Source organism: Mustela nigripes, chromosome 13 (assembly GCF_022355385.1).
Source record: "Mustela nigripes isolate SB6536 chromosome 13, MUSNIG.SB6536, whole genome shotgun sequence".
NCBI classification, from domain to species: Eukaryota; Metazoa; Chordata; class Mammalia; order Carnivora; family Mustelidae; genus Mustela; species Mustela nigripes.
In genome coordinates, this window is record NC_081569.1 from 29,549,083 (window position 1) to 29,554,123 (window position 5,041).

The window sequence follows — 5,041 nt, forward strand, 5'->3', positions numbered from 1 at the left end:
AAGAGAGAGATCACAAGCAGGCAGAGAGGCAGGCAGAGAGAGAGAGGAGGAAGCAGGCTCTCTGCTGAGCAGAGAGCCCGATGCGGGGCTCGATCCCAGGACTCTGAGATCATGACCTGAGCCGAAGGCAGCGGCTTAACCCACTGAGCCACCCAGGCACCACCTAAATAAATAAAATCTTAAAAAAAAAAAAAAGATCAGCCACTCCTAGCCCAATCAGTCGAACTATACAACTAATCCATAAACTAATGAGCTAATAAATCATTGTTATTTTTTAATATTTAATTTATTTGTTTGAGACAGAGCGAGAGAGAGAATGAATGGGGGGAGGGGGCAGAGGAAGAAGCAGTCTCCTCGCTGAGCAGGGAACCCTATCTGGGGCTCGATCCCAAGACCCCAGGATCATGACCTGAGCTGGAGGCAGGCACTTAATGGACTGAGCCACCCAAGTGCCCCAAATGGTTGTTAATTTTAAACCACTAAATTTGGTGGGGGGAGTTTGTTACATAGCAATAAATAATTGATACAGTGTATTAATTTGGTTTCCTTGGTTGAACAAGAAGCTTCTTCATGGCAGGCCTTATTTGTTGCCTCCATCCTAGCTTTTAATGCCAGGGATGAGCACAAGGTTGCCATTCCATACATCCTTGTTGATTTCTTCCCTAATAACTTTCTCTGTTGGTTGGGTGAGTTGGAGCCCCTTATTTTGCTTGTCTAGGTTTACTTCTCTCCTGTTTACACCTCTGTCTGCTTTTCCACAGGCTTGGGTCATGACTAAGTAAAGATGTATATTGCCCTGTTGGGGCTTTTTCCCTGAGCATTTCTTTCTTTCTTTTTTTTTTTTTTTCTTTTTTTTTTTAGAGAATGGAGAGGGAGCAGAGAGGGGGAGAGAATCTTCAGCAAGCTCCATGGCCAGTGCGCAGGGCCTCTCAGGGGGCCCGATCTCATGACCCTGAGATCATGACCTGAGAGGAAATCAGGAGTCTGATGTTCGGTCAACTGAGCCACCCAGGTGTGCGAGTTCCTGAGTGATGCAGGAGGGATGTTAGAGTGTAAGCCGATGGCCAAGAAAGAATTCTTGAGACGTCTTTGGTGAAAAAAGGTGGTTTTATTAAAGCATAAGACAGGACCCATGGGCAGAAAGAGGTGCACTGGGGTCATGAGGAATAGCCTATTATATACTTTGAAGTTGGGAGGGCTTAAGGATAGCTCAAACCTCCCAGGTATTTTGGAAACAGGTTTTCAGGATCCTGTGGGGCTAGCTATTGTTAGGAAAAGGTCATTTATCACTATTTAGTAAAAACTCAGTCATGAGACCCTTCAGATGTGTATCAGTGGGTCATATGCTTGGAGTATGATTGCCAAAATGCATCTTGGGGGTTGGAGATAAAGGAAATTTCCAAAGGAATTTTTATGTGTTAAGGTAGACTTTCAGGATCCTGGGGATTGGGCCCAAGATTGCCTTTTGCCCTTAGCAAAGTATTAACATCAAAACAGCTGAGTTCCTAGAGGAATGTCACTCTACCTGTTTCAGGTGGGCTGCAAGTAGTAGTGAAAATTAATAACTTTTCTTCTGCCTTCATTTCCCAAATCACTGAGCAGACTCAATCAATTAGACTCAGTCTATTTAAGAAAAATGTAGACTCATGAAATAGGCCATTGAATTCTTGGGTTTATCACAAAATTTGTTTAAAGGCTCTTACCCTGCCTGTGAAACTATTCGTTGATTTCCCACTTGGCACTTCTCTTAAAGGGGAAATGTCAGTGATCTGAGGATGTAGTACCCAGGTGAGTGGTAGTAGACAATAAGGCATCACGGAGATATACAACCTGTAGTCATCACCCATTTGGGCTGTGGGGAGCACCCAGAGGTGTCCTGAACTCAATTATTCTGCACCACGAGTTTAACCCTTGAGGTATGCTGGGGGAGGACAGCTGGCTTCTAGGTCCCCAGGAGCACAATGAAGCCAAAAGGGAGCTCACCGTCTGGGCCATCTGCCAGAATGACCTAGGAGGTTTTTTTCCATGCAACCCCCTCCCTGCTGACCTCTGAACTTCCACTGGGTCCTGCTCTGTACCTGTGTAGTGAGATCTTCTCTCCTGAGTACTTTAATAGCAGGCTTGCAGGTTCCGGTGAGGAGAATTGCAAACCTGTGCACCCCTGCAAAGCCCTTAAGGCTTGCCTGGGAACCTGTGAAGGGAAGCAGGCACTCCTGAAACTGTTTAAAACTCTAAGGCCAAGCAGGAAGTGGTAAGTCAGCAACACCATTTGAAAAGGCCAACCGTAGGTGGCCCATGGGGGACTCAGTGGGTTAAGCCTCTGCCTTCAGCTCAGGTCATGATCTCAGGGTCCTGGGATCAAGTCCCACATTGGGCTCTCAGCTCAGCAGGGAGCCTGATTCCCCCTCTCTGCCTGCTTCTCTGCCTACTTGTGATCTCTGTCAAATAAATTTAAAAAATCTTAAGAAAAGAAAAGGCCAACTGTAGGGGAGCCTGGGTGGCTCAGTAGTTGGGCATCTGCCTTGTGCTCAGGTCATGGTCCTGGGATCCTGGGATTGAGCACCCCTGCCGGCATTGGGCTCCCTGCTCAGCAGGAAGCCTGCTTCTCCCTCTCCCACTCCCCATGCTTGTATTCCCTCTCTTGCTGTGTGTTTTTATGTCAAATACATAAATAAAATCTTAAAAAAAAAAAATGAAAGGCAAACTGTTGCTGGGCCGGTGGACCTCGGAGGATGCAGGAGGACAGGGGAGGGAGGACAGGAAGCTGAACCGCTGCAGCTGGGAGCCACATCCTAGGTGAGGGGAGTCTGTGGCCTGAGCTGGGACCTTTGTCTGTTCTCTTCCTGGACATCGTTTCCAACAGAAAACACACCCTCCCCTATTACCCAGCACAGTTCTACCTTACCCTGGTTCTTTATGCTCATTATCTATCCCTGCCTTATTGAAAAAATGAAAGCATTCTTTCATTAGACATCGGGAAAGGGGGCGTCTGGGTGGCTCAGTGGGTTACAGCCTTTGCCTTCAGCTCAGGTCATGATCTGAGGGTCCTGGGATGGAGCCCCGCATGGAGCCCCCCCACCCCCGGCCCCTGCGTGCAGCATCGGGGCTCTCTGCTAAGCAGGGAGCCTGCTTCCCTTCCTCTCTTTCTGCCTACTTGTGATTTTTAAAATAGAAAAAAAGAAAAAAAAATAGACATCAGGAAAGGAGCTTGACAGAGAAGGCCAAAGAGAAGGTAAGGATCACAGGGTATGGCGAAGAGGTATAGTGGTGATGTAGTTTTGGAATACAGGTGAGGTTTGGTGGGGTGAAGTCTGGAGCTGATGACCAAGAAAGAATTCTTGATCCGTCTTTGGTGCAAAATGGTGGTTTTATGAAAGCACAGGCACAGTACGCGTGGGCAGAAAGACCTGCCGCCCCAGGGTGGTGAGGGGTGGCTGGTTTTATACTTGGGAATTGGGGGTGGGTAAGGAAAAGGGAGGTTTCGAAAGAACTTTCATATGCTAAAGAGGACCTACCAGATACTGGAGGCCTTGCTATTGGTCAAGCTAAGGTTGTTTTTCCCTCTAGTAAGACATTAACTTTAAGACAGTTGGGAGCTTCCAGGAGGAATGTCACGAAAATCCCACCCAGGAGTGGGGGAGGGAGGAGGTTGCTGGGTGTCAGCCTGTGCCTTGTCCTCAGTTAGCCTTCTGCTCCCTCCTCCGGCCAGATTCCCTCTTGCTGTTAGCAAAGTATTGATATATTCTTTTAAAGATTTTATTTATTTATTTGACAGATAGAGATCACAAGTAGGCAGAGAGGCAAGCAGTAAAAGATGGGGAAACAGGCTCCCTGCTCAGCAGAGAGCCAATGTGGGGCTCCATCCAAGGACCCTGAGATCATGACCTGAGCCGAAGGCAGGGGCTTAACCCACTGAGCCACCCAGGTGCCCCTAGCAAAGTATTGATATTAAGGCAGGCAGCTGAGTTCCTAGAGGAATGTCACTCGGCCTGTTTCAAGGACCTATCAATGTGATGAGGGAGCAGGAGGCTGGCTGAGGACAAAGCAGGAGCTGGCGCCTTGCACCCCCTCTTCACCCTTTCCCCTCCATAAGTGTAGCATCCCTCAGGCAGCCCTGACTGCCCTGAACAATAAGCAAATAGTTAACTTGCAGAGCTCACAATCCTGCTAGACAGGAGTCTCCCTTGGCTTACAAATGTCCTAAATCTCACTAACAAAGACGATTGATAGCAGGATTGTGACCCCCCACCAAAAAGTCTCCCAACTATCTTAATGTTAATGGCCGGTCTAAAGACAACATTGATCCAGCCGCAAGGGCAAGGCCTCCGGCAGGCCTGGGACATCCTGGCACCTTGTAGGCCCTCTTTAGCATATGAAAACTCCACTGACACCTCCCTTCCCCTCACCTTCCCCCAACAGCAGGGTACATAACCTGCCATCCCTCACAACCCGGGGCAGCAGCTCTTCCTGCCCACGGGTCCTGTCCCCTTGCTTTAATAAACCACCATTTTGCACCAAAGATGTCTCAAGAATTCTTTCTTGGTCATTGGCTCCGGACCTCAGCCCACCAAACCTCACCTAGGTTCTAGAACTTCATCAAATGGGCCACGGAAAGTAAAGAAATCTAATAGTTTTTCTTCTGCCTTTGTTTTCCACATCGTTAAACTACTTACAGCCCATTGACAAATCCCTGAGACAGGCAGAGTCTGACCGTCCTCAAGGAATACACAACCACCGTAAGGTATTTATCAATGGGCTGCAAGTTTTTTTTTTTTTTTTTAAGATTTTATTTATTTATTTGACAGAGCGAGATCACAAGTAGGCAGAGAGGCAGACAGAGAGAGAGGGGGAAGCAGGCTCCCTGCTGAGCAGAGAGCCCGATGCTGGGCTCCATCCCAGGACCCTGGGATCATGACGGGAGCGGAAGGCAGAGGCTTTAACCCACTGAGCCACCCAGGTGCCCCTGGGCTGCAAGTTTTTTTTTTTTTTAAAGATTTTATTTATTTATTTGACAGAGCGAAATCACAAGTAGATGGAGAGG